Consider the following 19,630-nt stretch of genomic DNA (forward strand, 5'->3'; position numbering starts at 1 on the left):
AGCCCCTAAGACACTATCAAGATAAAATCTGTTGTTTGGTATAGAGAATGATCTCTGACTAGGGTTTGAATTGTATTGAGAAAAACTGTATTGAAGTTGTACAAAGGTTCCTCAAACTAGGGTTACAAAGAAATGGTGCTTATATAGGACACCAAGTTACATATTAGCCCCCTATACTATTTATTTTCTTCTTTCCGACACTCCCCCTCAAGTTGAGTAGTGGGGTTACCAATGCCCAACTTGCTCAAACAGCTATTAAACGCGTTTCCGTTGACTGCCTTTGTGAGGATATCTGCAAGTTGATCTTTTGAGGCTACATACGGGAGCTCTATGATTCCTCCTTCCAGCTTTTCTTTGATGAAATGTCGATCTACCTCCACGTGTTTTGTTCGATCATGTTGAACTGGGTTTTCTGAGATTTGTATTGCAGCGGTATTGTCACACATAACTTTACTAGGAGCCTTTTGTGAAAAACCAATGTCTTCTAGCAGCTTCCTGATCTAAAGAACTTCGCTTAACCCTCGAGCTATACCTCTGAACTCTGCTTCTGCACTTGACAGAGCAACCACCTTCTGTTTCTTACTTCTCCAGGTAACTAGGTTTCCGCCAACCAAGGAGAAGTACCCTGATGTAGACCTTCGGTTTCCCTTATCTCCTGCCCAGTCTGCGTCAGTGTAGAGCTCAACAGTTAAATGCCCATTTGTTTTGAACAGCACACCATGGCCTGCAGTTCCCTTGAGATACCTTAGAATTCTCTGAGCAGCTTCCATGTGGGCAACTTGTGGTTGGTGCATAAACTGACTTACCACTCCAACGGCGTAAGCTATATCAGGGCGAGTATGGGAAAGATAAATTAACTTGCCCACTAGCCTTTGGTATCTTTCTCTGTCTGCGAGCTTTCCATCGAGTTCCATGTGAAGATTGTGGTTCACCACCATTGGCGTATCAGCTGGTTTACAATCAATCAACCCAGTTTCTGCCAGGAGGTCAAGAACATACTTTTTTTGGCAGATGAAAATCCCCCGTTTAGATCTGAGAACTTCAATTCCAAGGAAATACTTGAGATTCCCAAGGTCTTTCATTTCAAACTTTGAAAACAAATTCCTTTTCAGTTGTGCTATTTCTTCTACATCATCTCCGGTGATAATCATGTCGTCCACATATATGATCAAGCAAGTTACGAGGCCGTTCCTCCTTTTGAGGAATAAGGTATGATCAGCGTTACTTTGGCGATACCCGTATTCTTTCATGGCCAAGGTGAACTTTCCAAACCATGCCCGAGGAGACTGTTTTAGCCCGTATAGAGATTTCTTCAACCTACAAACTTCCCCATCTTTAAAACCCCCTGAAAAACCTGGAGGTGCTTCCATGTAAACTTCTTCAGTTAGGTCTCCATGAAGAAATGCATTTGTAACATCAAATTGATGAAGGGGCCAATCCTTATTAGCTGCAACGGAAAAGAGAACTCTGATGGTATCCATTTTTGCAACCGGAGAAAATGTCTCAGAGTAATCGATCCCATACGTCTGAGTGTACCCTTTGGCTACAAGCCGGGCTTTGTATCTTCCAATGGAACCATCTGGTTTATATTTAATCGAATACACCCACCGGCATCCAACAGTTTTCTTTCCTTTAGGAAGACTGCACTTTTCCCATGTATTGTTTTTCATAAGAGCACGCATTTCCACTTCCATTGCTTCTTCCCACTTCTTCTTACCTTGAGCTTCCTTTACGGAAGTAGGTATCTGTTCATTGTATAGAGAAGCAACAAATGCTTTTGCACTGTTAGATAAGTTCCCGTTGACCATATTCGCTACAGGATATCTTGAATTTCTGGTTTCCCTCTCTGGGGAGTACCGTTTTGGAGGAACTCCTCTATTGGCTCTAGGTGGAAGAGAGTATCTTCCGGTAGTCTCCGCTGCAACTGTTTCAACATGTTCAACAACTGATTCAACATGTTCAACAACTGGTTCAACCTGTTCAACAACTGAATCAACATGTTCTGTAGTTGTCTGTTCTATATGTTCCCCTGTTGTCTCATAGTTATAAGACGTAGAACATCCAGGGTTCTCAGTATTTCTTACCTCAGGCATCACGTTGGATGGACTTTCTTCAGTGGTACTGTGCTCCGTGGATTGTGTGTCTGTGTTTGAAGGACTCGCAGTACTGTGATAGTTTTCTGTTGTGACTTCTTCAGATGAGGGAATTTGGGTTAACCAGCTCAGAGTGTCTATACTGTCATTCTCCCCCTGACCACTGAGTTGGGTGTTATAAAAGTATTTTGTTTCAAGAAAGTCAACATTCATTGTGGTGAACCTTTGACGAGTTGTTGGATTATAACACCGGTAACCGATTTGATCGATCCCATAGCCGACAAATACACATTTCTCAGCACATGGGCCAAGTTTGTTTCGGTTGGTTTTGGGTATATGGAAAAAAGCGGTACACCCAAAGATTCGAGGTTCAAGTGTAAGAGGATGAGGAATATTGGTAGATTTAGACAGACAATCTAGGGGAGTCTTGAATTTAAGAGCTTTTGTGGGAAGCCGATTCAGCAGATACACGGACGTTGCAACTGCCTCCGGCCAGAAAGATTTAGGGACTTGAGATTCTATCAAAAGGGCTCGAGTCATTTCAAGGATAATACGGTTTTTCCGTTCGGAAACACCATTTTGTTCTGGGGTATGGGCACAAGAGGTTTGATGAATTAATCCTTTGGTTGTAAAGAATTGTTTCATAGATGTATTGACAAATTCCCCCCCCCCCCCATTGTCAGATCGAAGGATTTGGATTTGAGTTTGGAATTGAGTTTGAATCATAGCATAAAACATGACAAATTTTTCGTAAACTTCGGCTTTATTTTTTAAAAAATATACCCATGTCATGCGAGTGCAATCATCCACGAATAATATAAAGTACCGAAGACCCTGCCCCCCTATTACAGGGGCAGGACCCCACACATCAGAATGGATTAATGAGAAAGGTGAAGCAACTTTCGTATTGCTGGGTTTGAACGGGTGTCGATGGCTTTTGGCGCGAAGACAGGTTTCACAATCTATTTTCCCATTTGAAGGGAAGAGTTTTGGAAACAAAAGGTGCGAGTAACCATGGGATGGATGTCCCAAACGTCGATGCCATAGCCAGGCGTCCCGGTTATCAGTTCCATGAGCCAACATCACAGTACCCTGGTGAGCCACTTCATCCACATAGTACAACCCTTGGCGCTCAGTACCACGTCCAATAATCACACCCGTCCTGATATCCTGTAGGAGACAGAAAGTAGGGTGCATTAGTACCGTGCAATTTAATTCTTTGGTAATATGACTGATTGACAGTAATTTGTGTGATAAGGACGGAACATATAGACAATTTGACAATTTCATAGTTGGTGAAATTTCAATTACTCCTCCTCCTTTCACTTGCATCGTTCCGTTGTTTGCTGTATGTATTTGAGATTTTTGAGGTTGGGTCATTGACCGTATGTCTAATGATTCAAACGTCATGGTGTCAGTGGCACCAGAGTCGAAAATCCAAGCACTGTTCTTACCATGATTGATTTCCATTTTTTTTTTTTTTAACTTCGCTGGAAGCCCGCGTTCAAGACTTATCAAATTCGCCGGTAATCCGAACCGAGCGACTTAAATTCGCCAACAAACCGACGTCAGAGAGTGAAAAATAGCGCGTACTGGCGTAATTAATCCGAACCGAACCGGCGTACTTATTAAATACGCCGGGCGACTTGAACTCGCGTTCAAGGTTTGAAAAATAGCGAAATTATCACAGTGAAATAATAAAAGCAATCGGCAGCGAACTTCACAAAATGGTTTGAAAAATAGCGAAGTTGGAAATTATATAAGGGAAGTTGAAAAAAAAAGGTAGGAACACGGTGATTGGACCAACTTCAATTATATAAAAGGAAAGTATCAATTGATTGCACCAACTTCACAAAATGGTCAACGAAAAACAAAAAAAAAAATTGATTGGACCAATTTGCTCAACAATTAATTGGAACACAGGTGTGAATGAACAATGATTGGACCGATTGTTTTGCTATTTCACCGGAAGTTGGACGGATTTGCTGTTGAACAAAACTGATTTTGGTTTGGTTTCGCGGTTTTGCGATTAAACCCGACGGATTAAGGATTGATTTCGATTTTCAGGTTTGAGTTTTGAATGGGCTATGATAAGAAAAAATTGATTTTGATTTCAAAGCGAAGATCGATAGGGGTTTTACGAATCGGAAACCTGCTCTGATACCATGTTGTTTGGTATAGAGAATGATCTCTGACTAGGGTTTGAATTGTATTGAGAAAAACTGTATTGAAGTTGTACAAAGGTTCCTCAAACTAGGGTTACAAAGAAATGGTGCTTATATAGGACACCAAGTTACATATTAGCCCCCTATACTATTTATTTTCTTCTTTCCGACAAAATCAACATGACCAACCATGTTTTCTTATAGTAAGGCTTACCATTTTACTTTAGGTTTTAGAATTAAGTTTTTACCTTTTTCTTAGTGAGATAACATGACCAATATGATATGTTGACCTCAACTTGATTCCATTTCATAAAACAAGATACTCATTCTTGATTAGAAAGCACATGTTTTACAAAATATTAAACATAGAAAACCCTGATGTTATCTGGATGGCTAAGACTAGTTAAAATAAATCGAAGTGAATTCGTATTTAAGTTATTAATAAAATAGATAAAACATATATATTTTTTAAGTATTTTTAGAATTATATAACGAAATGGAATAAGGTTTTTATAATTATATAATGAAATGAAAAGATATTAAAAGTTGGAAGTGATGGTGGGGTGTCAATTATGCAAAAGATGGAACATCAAAACATCCAACTCAAGAGTGAAGAGGCCCATGTTTATCCTTTCAGCTACTTTCCCCTGGGAAAAAAAATCTAACCAAACACACAACTCCCCCCCCACCCCCCCCCCCACCCACCCACACACACAAATTTGCAAATAAGGTTGTACCTAAAGTTTATAAGAGTTTCCAAAGATTTTTAACAAACAATAGGGGTGTGCATGGACTAGGGGTGTGCATAATTGGTTTTGACTAAAAACCCTAATCATAACTGTGATGTCGGTTATTGGATAACCATAATCGGCCGGTTATAGTGGTTATGGTTATTCGGTTTTGATGGTAATAGCTAGTCGGTTATGGGTGGTTAACCATGTATTTAGCTTAGCTAAAAATAGCTTAATATTTTTTAACATGGAATAAATTGTTATTGCGTTTTTGTATATACTAGTATATTACATAGTACTAAAAATATATATAATCTATAATATTAATACCAATTATTATTATCGAATATTCAAATAAAGTGATATGATATATTCCATAAATTCAACTAAACATTCAACCAAAACCACAAAATGATATGAAAAACCCATAAGTACTAAAAATCTTCAATCAAAAACATCAAATATTAAAAATATGGTGAAAGTCTTAAATCCTACAAAGATTTATTATATGTCGGCTCCGTTCAGTTATGGTGGGTATGGAAAAAATGATAACCATAACCGACCCGCTACTTTCGGTTTTCAAAAAAACCATTAACCGACCCACTGGTTTTTTATTTGGTTCGGTTTTTTCGGTTCGATTTTGTCGTTTAATTCGGTTATGGTTGGGTCAATTCGGTTTTTTGCACACCCCTACCTAAAACTATTTGATTTTTTAACTTTTAACCTAAAAGTTTCATCTTTTGCAAATTTAATCTCACAATTTTTTTTACTTTCAACTTTGGTCTCCAACTTTTTATATTTTGCAAATTTCTCATTTTATGTTTCGCTCAAAATTTTGCGAGTTAACACGGTGCAACGTACGGTTCAACGCTTTTACATTTCGTTTTACCTTTTGTTCTAAATTATGCGAGTTACCATGGCGCAACATACGTGTGTGGTTCAACGTTTTTACGTCATCTACTTTTTCCTGTTTGACAGGTTCATTGCAACGTGCGGGTTCAAAATTGACTTAGTTATTATTTTCTGTACTTAATATTTCGGTCTAATTTCTTCGCATTAACACGCCGCAACTTCAGTGTTGTGGTCGTTGTCGATGGTGTGACATTGGTGTTGTTTCTCATAGTTTTAGGCCCCACCGCAACGCCGGGGGGGGGTGGGGGACTTAATACTAGTTTATTTCCACACTATAAATTTGCAGCATTTATATGCATAAAAAGGTTGTACCCAAGGCTTAGAGGAGTTTTCAAACATTTTTAACCCAAAACTATTTGTATTTTTTACCTTTAACCCAAAAGTTTCATCTTTTGCAAATTTAACCTCACAACTTTTTTTACTTTCAACTTTGGTCTCCAACTTTTTATATTTTGCAAATTTCTTATTTTACGTTTCGCTTGAAATTTTGCGATTAACATGGTGCAACGTGCGTATATGGTTCAACGCTTTTACATTTCGTTTTACGTTTTGTTCTAAATTTTGCAAGTTACCATGGCGCAACATGCGTGTGTGGTTCAACGTTTTTACGTCATCTACTTTTTTCCCGTTTGACAGGTTCATCGCAATGCGCGGGTTCAAAATTGAGTTAGTTATTATTTTCTATACTTAACGTTTCAGTCTAATTTCTTCACATTAACACGCCGCAACTTCAGTGTTGGGGTCGTTGTCGATAGTGTGACATTGGTGCTATTTCTCACGGTTTTACGCCCCCACTGCAACGCTGGGGACTTAATACTAGTTTACATAAACTAGTAATACTAGTTTGCGAAACATGAAAAGTGTTGGGGACCAAAGTTGTAACGTTAAATTGAAAAAGATAAAAACTTTTAGGTTAAAAGTAAAAAAATAAATAGTTTTGGGTTAAAAGTGTAATATCATTATATTTTAAAATCCCCCTAAACATTTTGTACAACCCCTCTATGCATAAAGATGTTGCAAATTTATAGTATGGAAATGTACATTAACTTACTTATATTATTTTTAGAATAATAGATTTTAATAATCCAAACTATTAGCCGTTGGCCGGCAACAGTCCCAACTTAAAAAATAACTATTGGTAGTCTCACCTTTTCACATATTGTAAATTAATGGACCTTTACTAACATTACCTTAATTTCTTTTTGTCCCCCTATCGTTTTCGGTTTAGTAAAGGTCTATTGGTTTACAATATATGAAAAGGTGGGACCACCACTGGTTATTTTTGAAGTTCGAACCGTTGCCGGCTAATAACTAATAGTTAGGATTATTAAAATCCATTATTCCTTATTTTTAATAATGAAATTGATTTTAAAACATTTTACTAGTTATTTCATCGAAACGGTCCTCACAGAAGTGAAGGTTCTAGTTGGCTAAAAAAAGTATATGCAATTATTTGCAGTGTTCGTCAAAATGTAATATTTGCATGAAATAATTCATGCAAGTGGTGAAGTGATCGGAGTGTCGCGTTCCGGTCAAAGATAATATTTATATGCCTAAATTACCCTTAACAAATAGTTAGTGGTAGCAAGGGGTCGAACCACGAAAAGTATGTGGTTTGCGTGTGGATTCGGTTGAATTAGAACAAATGTCACGATTTATGAAGCTTGCTAGATATTTTTGTATTTTTGTTTAGTTGAAAGATGTGAATTTAAACTAATGGAATTGGTTTAATTGATTAACAACTAATAATTTACGATTGCAAGAAAAATTGATTACCAAACAATAATTAGAAAAAGGGTTCACACCCGGTTTCGGTAATTGTCAACCTAGGGTTTCTACAAGTTTTAGATCCAACTCAATTGTATATGATTAGCGGATTTAGTGTATCGTGACTTAGGTGACAATAACTATCAACGTTTCGAAAAACAGACAAGAATGCACTTTGTAATCAACACAAGTAAAACCTAACCATGACAACTCATAATACACATAACCATTTCGCAAAGTCATAACTTTATAATCGTCGACAATTTACGAATACGAAACAAATGTAAACTATTGTCAATTGTTTCAAAAATCAACACAATTTGTCACAAAGTTGAAGCAAGACAATTCAAAACCCTAAATTAAACAACTACCTACACCGGGGTGAAACCAAGGTGATTAGCCACTCATGATCGAAGTTGCTTAATCACCGGATGCTTGAACCTTGATTGAAATCATCTTGAAGCTTGAAGGATGGAGGAATGGTGGATGATTAGGGTTTGTGGAGTGATTGATAATGGTGAAGTGAATGATGAATGGAGTTAGGGTTGTGTGAATGAAAGTGATGATGATTCCAGTCTTGATTCAGGTGATGTATGTTGTTAGAGATGGAATAGAGATGAATCGTGGGTGAATTAGGCTCCAAGATCAAAGTTCAAATTCAAAAGATAGTGTAACTTACGAGTTTAATGCTCCCCGACCAATAAAAATCGTTCTCTACTCCTAAAACCCCAATTTTTGCGTTTCAGAAATGTACAAGCCGTCGCCGACGGCCCTCAACCCGTCGGTGACGGGCTCTAAAAAATGCAAAGCCGTCCGATGGCTTATGTTGCTGGTTACGGGGTTTTTGGCCGACGGGGTTATCTAGAGCCTGTCCGGGACGGCCCTATACCCGTTGGCGACGGCCTCTTTAACTCGACATCAAGTTATACGATAACGTGCACCGGTTTTCAACCATGTATCACATTCCCCACACTTGTCTTTTGCTTGCCCTCAAGCAAATCTGTTTTTCACTTTCACAAAGGTCAAACAACGAACACACTCCCCATCCTCGAGATGAAGGTTAAGGTCTATTGTCATACAAAAGTTCAAACTCTTTACAATTTTCACATATTTAACGGTAAAGTGCATTCACATATGAAATGGTTATCCAAGATTAACCCGCTCGCGAAACCAACAATTCATGCACATCCCTTACAATGTTATCTCCACTCGGCTTATAATTTGGCTAATGTGTATAATGTATTAGCACTTCAATCAATTAATCGCTCAAAACTGATTAGAACACGTACCCGCATAGGCTTGCAACTCAATCATTCTCCACCACCGAACACGAATACCAAGCACAAGTCATAAGGTCTTTGTAAAGGTTGTAACGGGGCTAGGCTAAGGGTAGGAAATAGGATATTTTAAAGTGGCTAAGGTGATGAAAATCCAACTTTTATTACAAAAGACTACTCTAAACAAAACTAAACTATAAACATCAATTACAAGGCAACAACTTTAGCCTTTTATTTCTCAACTAAGAACATATATTTTTGTTCTTTTCTCAACAATTTTCTATCTTTTTCGCATCATTTTCTGATGTTTCTCTTTTTTTTATGCAAACAAATAAATCACAACTGTACAATTTGACTCCTATAATCGAATTTTCATCACACGGGTTTAAAAGAAAAGGTTTAACGGTTATGGGCTAAAGGGTGGTCAAACGAAAGGATTAGGCTCAAAATTGGCTACTAGGGGATAATTTTTGGGTAAGGATATAAAAATGGTGTAAAAGGAAAAGGTTTACCTAATGCCTTAATCATTCTCGTGCTTGTATTTAGTCTATGGTCTCGAACGTATCAAAAGTTGCAAGTTCTACAATACGCGACTAACGGTCCACTCAAACAAAGAAACATGTAATGTAAATCTATGATATAAAAGTGGCTCAAAACCTCACGTATAAGGGTATGGTATGTGATATGCATAAAATGCTAGTTCCTTAGGCGAATTATTCCCAAATAACCACCCGCTAAATACCCGTCATGCTATTAATTTGAACTTGATCATGACAAGAGACCAAATGGGTTGTGACATCCCTCGTTGACTTAGTTACTTATGCTTTTAAGATCGCTTTTGAATCAAGAAATTTTTGAAAAATTTTTGAAATTTTCCCCCATCCCCACACTTGAGGTAAACATTGTCCTCAATGTGTAGTGTTTAAATGAACGGGTCAAAATCGATAACTTTTACTACTCCCCCATCCCCACACTTGAGGTAAACATTGTCCTCAATGTGTAAGAACTAGAGTTTTAAAACGCACAAGGGATGTGACACGACTAACCTCCCCAAAATTTCACCCCGGAAAAATAAAATACAAAATACAATCCACTTATTACTAATCTAAAAATCAAGGTAAAAAGGAAACGCATGCACCTGATTTTTGTCGCTTGATGCCCATATCTTCTTCTTCTCTTCATAAAAACGGTTGTCCCGTGAACATGTTGTACCTACAAATCTTAACCCTTGTGTAGAAGCATGCTTCTCACAACCATTGAAATTTGTTAGGTGATTAGTTCTACCATTTTTATGAAAGTGTTACCAAATAATGCGTTAAATTACCTTGATTTTTGTGAAAAAATAATTTACAACAATAACAATCCTAACTCACTTTCGTAGGAATCACGGTTGCATTTAGCTTATGCGACAAGCCCCTTTAAACCCCCAAATAGCTTGGGAGGACGAGAGGTCACGTGAGGGTTATATAGGGAACACACCCACAACGTTCATTTAACTAGGCAAAAATAAATAATAACGAAAAAGAAATAAAGAAAACGAAAGTATACATCAACAACAACACAAAACATACCTTGCCTTCACCGCTGATATCTCTCGTTGGGGTTAACTGGAGGGTTTGGCTGGTATGGATAACCGGTGAGGGCCTCAAACATCTCCCTGTAGTTATCAAGTGGACTCTGCTTTCCTTGAGGTGGTGGCTGATAGGGTATCGGAATGAAGCTGGAGCTTACTGCCTCGGGCCAGTGAGGGGATAGATCGGATGGGCCTCGTGGAACAGGAAGGTTGGGGTAGTCGGTCCACCCCGAGTGCTCGACATAAGGACGACCGGCTTCATAGTCTCTTTGATGTCTCTCCTGATCGTGGAGGATTTTGGCATTATTAATAGCAATTTGATTAGAAACATATAAAGCGCTCCATTGGCGTCGATCCAATTCAATGTGCTCGTTTCTATGCCTCTCCTCGTCTGCCTCCCATGCCCGCCTTCGGGCTATCTCATCTTCCTGCATCTTTATCAAACGCTCCATTTGACTTCTTTGGAGCGCTTGAAAGGCCCATTGCTCCTGCATCTGGGATCCATGTGTTCCCTCCCAGTTCTCTCTCCTCTTATTATACTCTCTGCCCTCGCCTATACATGTAGAGACATTGTCAAACGTTTCTTTTTGGCCCCGATTGAACTCCTTTTATGAAAGCACCCGCCTTGTCGCAACCCCCGTCCCCCTAACAGTCCCGGGAACGGGCGGCCGCGGCCAGTTTCGGTGGTATCCTGTTTTAGTCTGATTTGGCAGCGGAATTTACATTAGGACCGTAGTTAGGAAATATTCTATCAGAGTAAATACCACACTTTAATAATATTTAAACACATGGGATATAACCCAAGTTTTCAGTACACACATTTTCATAGGAATAAATCCTATTTTTATTTAGTAAAAACATTTATTTCTTTTAGGTAACTTTATTGCCACTTTTACAAGCATTCAGTGCTGTCCAGCTGGTTTCTAATTGCCTTTCACATTTTGTTACCTGAAACGCGTTTAAAAACATTTTTTCAGTGGGAAATACTGGTGAGTGAATCCCGGTTCAATCAAGTTTTAATAAAAACCATTGTACAGTATTGAGGGCGGTCTCGCAATTACCTTTGTTTCCAAGTCATATCAATTACCACCCACGATACTGTCGTTCCGACTTATGGTCATGTTACTCCTCGCAAGGCAGTAACAAATTTTGTATACAAAACCCCAAATTTACCGACTGTAATTGTATCCTTACAAATACTCAATAACTGTTTAATATATAATTAATTAAGTGAGGTTTTGTAAAAACAATTTGCAAAAAGGAGATTACTCACATTGCTGTCTTAGGTTTTCAGTAAGGACTTCCTGGGAATAATCTATAATTTACACAAATGCACACGTGTTAGTATAATAACCCATTTTAACATTAGCAATACCCTCCCCGAGACGGCATTCCAACGACTACATCGGGCAGAACAACGACAGCCATTACGGAACCCTAGATCAATCGGGCAGAGTATCTAATACGTATCCAGGGGTTATGATACTTACAACGGAGCAGAACCTTGCTATTTAGGGGGTATTAGACCGAATATAGCTTCTACTACTTCAGAATTCGATTAGAAAGAAAAGAAAGGAGCGAGTAGACTGAAGATCCGATGCCTCCTTTATATAGGGCCTAATTTGGGCCTTCTCGCGGCCTGCGTAAGAGTAGCCAAGGGGCTACGCGGCCCGCCTAGTAGGTGGACTAGGCCATAGGTGATCCGGGTCATGACTAGGGCCAACACGTTGCGTGACACGTGTCAACACCGGGGTTTGCTGGACCTTTAAGTTGTCGCGGCCCGCGTAAGGGTTCGGGGATGGCTTACGCGGCCCGCCTAAACCCAAAAATTCCATTTTTAATTAGTTTTAAATATATAAAAGGTATTCGGGGCCCGTTTTTACGTATGGGGGGTATTTTAAGACATGTTAGGATATTTTAAATATTTTTAGGGTGTCGGAAAATATTACGAGGGTGTCGGTTTAGGGTTGTTATATCCTCCCCACCTTGTTTTAGAGTTCGTCCTCGAGGTCTACTGGAACAGGTGTGGATATTTCCTTTGCATTTCTGATTCAAGCTCCCATGTATATTCTGGTCCTCTTTTGGAGTCCCACTTCACTTTGACCAGAACTAATCTCTTGTGCTTGAGGTTCTTGACTTTCCTGTCTTCAATCTATAGAGGCTTTTCTACAAACTTAAGTTATTCATTTACCTCTATGTCCTTAAGAGGTACCATCAGTGATTGATCGGCTAAGCATTTCTTGAGATTTGATACATGAAATACATCATGTATTCCTGCCATTTCCTCTGGCAGTTGTAGCTGATAGGCTACAGGTCCTATTCTTCTAATAATCTCGAAATTTCCAACATACCTGGGACTTAGCTTTCCCCTCTTGATGAATCTTACTATTCCTTTCCAAGGAGAGACTTTTAACAATACTTTATCTCCTACCTGAAATTCCAATGGCTTACGTCTGTTATCAGCGTAGCTCTTTTGTCGATCACGTGCTACTTTCAGTCGTTCCTTGACTTGAATGATCTTGTCTGTTGTTTCCTGCACTAGCTCAGGTCCAGATAGTTGCTTTTCCCCAATTTCTGCCCAACAGACTAGGGTTCGGCACTTTCGTCCATAAAGTGCTTCGAATGGTGTAGCATTGATACTTGTGTGATAACTGTTATTATAAGAGAATTCTATTAAAGGTAAGTGATCGTCCCAATTACCTCCAAAATCAATTACACAAGCTCTAAGCATGTCTTCCATTGTCTGAATCGTCCTTTCGCTTTGTCCGTGTAGGAACGTTTGACGACCTGACGAGTCGATCATAAGAGCGCTTAGACAGAATCAGAGGCGGAATTCATTGATTCAGTCTTCGTAAAGCTTGATTTCACTACTTAACGTCTCTTTTATTGATTATCTGACAAATATACAAGATCCGGAGACAAATCGGCAGGGCTTCGCCGTTACACCTTCAAAAACACACCCTGATCCGCTCATATGACACCCCTATATATAGACATATGGGTTCGCTTATACGGACATGTCCGTATAAGCGGACCTGATATAAAAGCGGACCTACCATGTCCGTATAAGCGGACCTACATGATTTGTCCATATAAGCGGACCTATCATGAGTGACACATAAGCGGACCCACTTTTTGACACATAAGCGGACCTATCACTAAATCATGATTTCTCGATTTCCGTTCACTATACAATCAGCCCTAGCCTAAGACTCGAACTAAGATGTAGTCGACAGACAACTGCACCAACAGTCCGTCTGTTTGAGGATGATAAACTGTGCTTAGATTTAACTTAGTTCCCATTTCCTTTTGGAAACTTGCCCAAAAATGAGAGGTAAAATGGCTATCCCTATCAGAAACAATTGATAAAGGAACTCCATGTAATGAAACGATTTCATTTACATACAATTTGGCTAATTGTTCCATACTGAAAGTCTCTTTCATTGGTAAGAAATGAGCTGACTTGGTTAGCCTATCTACAATTACCCAGATTGTATCATTACCTTTTCTTGTTTTGGGTAATTTGGTAACAAAATCCATTATTATCAATTCCCATTTCCAAACTGGCATTTCTAGTTGTTGCAGCAATCCTGAGGGTTTCTGATGTTCAGCTTTGACTTGTGAACAGGTTAAACATTTAGAAACATAGGTTGCTATATCCTTCTTCATTCCTATCCACCAGAAATTTTTCCTTAAATCCTGGTACATCTTATCACTTCCTGGATGCATCGTATATTTGGACTTATGGGCTTCTTCTAATATATGATGACGTAGGTTTCTTAATTTAGGTATCCATATTCTCTTTTTATGGAATCTCCAAATTCCATATGTTCCTTGTTCTTCCTTAATTATTCCTTTTAATTTTTTAGTATCATCCTTGATTACTGATTCTTGTGCTTTTCTAATTTGATCATTTAAATCTACTTGTAGATTTAATTAAAGAGAACGTACCCTTTTTGGCTTTTCATGATACTTTCGGCTTAAAGCATCGGGCACTACATTTGCCTTTCCTGCATGATACTGGATATTACAATCATAATCACTAAGAATTTCCATCCAGCGTCTTTGTCTCATATTTAACTCTTTTTGCCCAAAAACATACCTTAAACTTTTATGATCTGTGAATATGGTAAACTTACTACCATAAAGGTAATGTCTCCAAATCTTAAGGGCAAAAATTATGGCTCCTAATTCCAAATCATGGGTTGAATAATTCTCTTCATGATTCTTAAGTTGTCTAGATGCGTAAGCTATAACATTTTGACGTTGCATTAACACACATCCATAACCTAACTTAGAAGCGTCACAATAGACTACAAAGTCTTCAGTTCCTTTTGGTAACGCTAATATGGGTGCATGAGTTAGTCTTTGCTTAAGGATTCTAAAGGCTTCTTCCTGTTTTAGTCCACATTCAAACTTAATGGATTTACAGGTTAACTTAGTTAAAGGAATGGCTATTCTAGAAAAATCTCGAATAAATCTTCTATAATATCCTGCCAATCCTAAGAAACTTCTAACCTCGGTTGGTGATTCAGGGTTTTTCCATTTGGTAATTTCCTCGATCTTTGTTGGATCCACATGAATTCCTTCATGGTCGACTAAGTGTCCAAGAAACTGTACATGTTCTAACCAAAACTCGCACTTTGAAAATTTAGCGTAAAGCTTTTCTTTTCTTAATAGACTTAGAAGTGCGTGCAAATGCTTTGCATGTTCCTCTTTACTTTTAGAGTAAATGAGAATATCATCTATAAAAACAATTATGAATTTATCCAAATATGTCTTACATATCCGGTTCATCATGTCCATAAATGCGGCTGGGGCATTGGTTAAACCAAATGGCATGACAGTAAATTCATAATGGCCATACCTTGTTCTAAAAGCGGTCTTAGGAATGTCCTCTTCCTGTACCTTTAATTGATGATATCCTGAGCGTAAATCGATTTTAGAGAAAAATCGAGCTCCTTGCAATTGATCAAACAGATCATCGATTCTTGGTAATGGGTACCGATTTTTAATCGTGACGTTGTTCAATTCACGGTAGTCAATGCACATACGCATTGATCCGTCCTTCTTCATGACGAATAAAATAGGTGCTCCCCATGGCGATGAGCTTGGTTGTATGAATCCTTTCTCCAATAATTCGTCTAATTGTTTCTTCAGTTCCTGCATTTCGGCGGGTGCCAAGCGATAAGGTGCTTTGGCAATTGGTGTCGTTCCTGGTAGTAGGTGGATTCTGAATTCAACTTCCCTGTCTGGTGGTAGCCCTGGCAACTCTTCTGGAAATACATCTGAAAACTGAGACACTACTGAGATGTCTTTTAGTTCTTTTCCTTTACTGTTAGTGATTATAGAAATCAAATACACTATAGATCATTTTCTTATACAACTTGCAGTTTTCATCACAGAGATGAATTTAGTGGATCTAGATGGTTTATCTCCCTTAATTGTGATCTTTTCACCCCTTGGTGAATTTACTTGGATTGACTTTTGATCACATAAAATACCGGCTTTATTGGCTATTAACCAATCCATTCCTAATACAATATCAAATCCTGCCAGATTCATTGGGTAAAGGTTTGCAATAAATTTTTGATTTAAAATTTCTATTCTTGCCCCCCTGCAAGATTTCAGAAATCCTAACAGTTTCTCCATTTGTTGTCTCTACTAGACATTCTTGTGAGAGTTTAGTTAATGATTGATTTAGAAGTTTGCAAAACGAAGTATTGATAAAACTTTGGTTTGCACCAGAGTCAAATAATACTTTAGCAAAAACATCATTAACTAAAAACGTACCGGTTATCACGTCCGGAATCATCTTGGCTTCATCTGCAGTCAGAACAAATGCTCTAGCATTTTTAGTGTTCTTGTTGTTCCCAGTTGGAGCCAATTTCGGACAATTTGGCTTGATGTGACCTTTTTCTCCACAGTTGAAGCACAATCCATTAGTAGGTTTCCTTCTGCAGGTTTCTTCCTTGTGACCTGGTACTTTGCAGAAATTGCAGTAAGTGGAGCATCTTCCAGAATGCTTCTTTTTGTAGGCTTTGCAGTATGGTGCAGAGGTAGAACCTACATTCCTACGGTTGGAATTCCAAAAACGGAATTCTTGAGTAAGCCTTTGGGTTAGGTTTCTCCTCTGGTCTTCTTCTCTAGTACGGATTAATTCATCTGTCAAGGTATTTGCTAGTTCTACAGCTTCTTCTATAGTTTGAGGTCTAGCTGCCTTGACTACATGCCTAATTTCTCCAATTAATCCCCAAATGTATCAGGAGATTAATACCGGTTCAGGTGATGCAAGGGTTGGTACTATTCTAGCATATTCAAAGAATGTGGTAGTATAACCCTTACTATCTACCCCGATCATTCTAAGGTTCAGAAATTTATTTGCTATCTGTTCCTTTTCATTGGGAGGGCAGAATTTCCTTTCTACCATATTTTTGAATTCCTCCCATTCCATGTTGTAAACCCTATCACTTCCTCTTGACTGGAGGATAGTGTTCCACCATTCTAAGGCTGAGTTCTTAAACAGATTAGAAGCAAACATTATCTTGTCTTCTTCAGCACACTTACTTATTTTTAAAACAGCCTCAGTCTTTTCTATCCAGCGTAGGGCTGCAATGGGTCCTTCATTGCCCGAGAATTCTATTGGTTTGCAGGACCAAAATTCTTTATAAGAACAACCATAGGGCATAGTTCTTCTTCTTTTGGGAATGGGCACTTGAAGTACGGGTCCATTGTTGACGCTGTGTTCAGGTTCAGTTGGTCACTTACTGCTATGCTTACTTTTATTATCAGCTTCTCTAACAGTTTGGATAATAAATGGCATTGCATCTATGATTCCTTGTGCCACTATGTGTTGGATGGCACTATTATCCACTTGGTTTCCATTGTTATTGTTGTTCGGATTCTCATTATTCAGATTATCGTTATTTGGGTGGTTATCACTCTGGTTTTCCTGGTTCACTTCGTTGTCCATCTGAATTTTAAACATTTACCACTTATTAATATCACAAAATAATATTTAACATAGCCAATCACATGACACGCACTTTGGTCAAAAGCGTCGATCATTGCGACTTTATTCATATAATATGTATCTATTACACACCAGTACTGAAATTAAAATTACAATACCGACTGAAATTTAAAGCTACACTACTAGTAATAGGCATCCGTAGTTTTTTTCATACACATACACATATATTTTATTATTATACTATATTATTATTATTATTATACCCTTTTCCCACTATCACTTCTATGGATATGGATTCGTTCAAAAATCCATATTACGCTCATCGTACTTCCAGACGAGTCGCTCTCCCACCTGTCTTATCCTTTCACTATTTTCTAAAATTTCCTCACCAAATGTCCTAAGTTCTTTGTACGTTTTCTGCACTCATTGGGGGTGCAGGTTCTAGGACTCGGTTCGGAATCTGGGGTGCGGGTTCCTGGTATGGGGGTGTAGGGGCCTGGTATGGGTAAGGATTTTCTAGAATCTCCCTAATGAATATATCATTATCGTAATAGGGATCTAGAGGGTCTAACCCTGGGTAGGCTCCTAAGTTTTGCATGGGCATATCTTCATGTATCGGGTAACGTTGCACATAGTCCCTGTTGTCGTCCCACCATGGGTCATAATTTGGGTCTAAGGGATTTGGTGCGGGTACCCTAGGTATTTCCTCCGGATTGAAATCATGCATTTCTACTTGATTTTCAGGTTTTCTATCTCCATTGGTTGGTCAGGAATTGGTGGTTGTGGTTGGGGTGCTAACATTTGCTCCAGATTAGGGTCAGTTGTAGTAGTTGCTAAGATGTGAATGTTGGCGATACCCCTATTAAGCATATCCTGGATATAAGCATCGGTCTCTCTTTTGGCTGCGGCTAGTGCTCTCTGGTCTTGTAACTTTTTCATACGCTTTCTACGCTCATGTGCTCCCCTACTGAACCATCCCCTTTTTTTCTGAGGAAATGGCTCTTCAGATTGAGCCTTAAATACGAATATTCCTTCTTTTGTATCAGCAGAGTACCCTGAGAGGGCAGGCTGAGAAGAGGCACCTTCGCTTCTAGGCGAACCAGACAATTGACGGTACGCGTCAGATGGTCCTTGGTCGCTCATACTGTAAACTAACAAATAGTCAAATAACACATAACAAGAAAATACAATTATGCACGTATTTCCGTAATTTATTTCCTAACACTTTGAATTTTTGTGTCAGCAGAACACTTCTGTGGCTGAATCAGTGGCTTAGCTCTGATACCACCTTCTGTCGCAACCCCCGTCCCCCTGACAGTCCCGGGAACGGGCGGCCACGGCCAGTTTCGATGGTATCCTGTTTTAGTCTGATTTGGCAGCGGAATTTACACCAGGACCGTAGTTAGGAAATATTTTATCAGAGTAAATACCACAATTTAATAATATTTAAACACATGGGATAAAACCCAAGTTTTCAGTACACACATTTTCATAGGAATAAATCCTATTTTTATTTAATAAAAACATCTATTTCTTTTAGGTAACTTTATTGCCACTTTTCCAAGCCTTCAGTGCTGTCCAGCTGGCTTCTAATTGACTTTCACATTATGTTACCTGAAACGCGTTTAAAAACATTTTGTCAGTGGGAAATACTGGTGAGTAATCACAGTTCAATCAAGTTTTAATAAAAACCATTGTACAGTATTGAGGGCGGTCTCGCAATTACATTTGTTTCCAAGTCATATCAATTACCACCCACGGTACTGTCGTTCCGACTTATGGTCATGTTACTCCTCCCAAGGCAGTAACAAATTTTGTATATAAAACCCCAACTTTACCGACTGTAATTATATCGTTACAAATACTCAATAACTGTTTAATATATAATTAATTAAGTGAGGTTTTGTAAAAGCAATTTGCAAAAAGGAGATTACTCACATTGTTGTCTTAGGTTTTCAGTAAGGACTTCCTGGGAATAATCTATAATTTACACAAATGCACACGTGTTAGTATAATAACCCATTTTAACATTAGCAATACCCTCCCCGAGACGACATTCCAACGACTATGTCGGGCAGAACCACGACAGCCGTTACGGAACCCTAGATCAATCGGGCAGAGTATCTAATACGTATCCAG

This window comes from Helianthus annuus, chromosome 12 (genome assembly GCF_002127325.2).
Source record: "Helianthus annuus cultivar XRQ/B chromosome 12, HanXRQr2.0-SUNRISE, whole genome shotgun sequence".
In the NCBI taxonomy this organism is placed as follows: domain Eukaryota; kingdom Viridiplantae; phylum Streptophyta; class Magnoliopsida; order Asterales; family Asteraceae; genus Helianthus; species Helianthus annuus.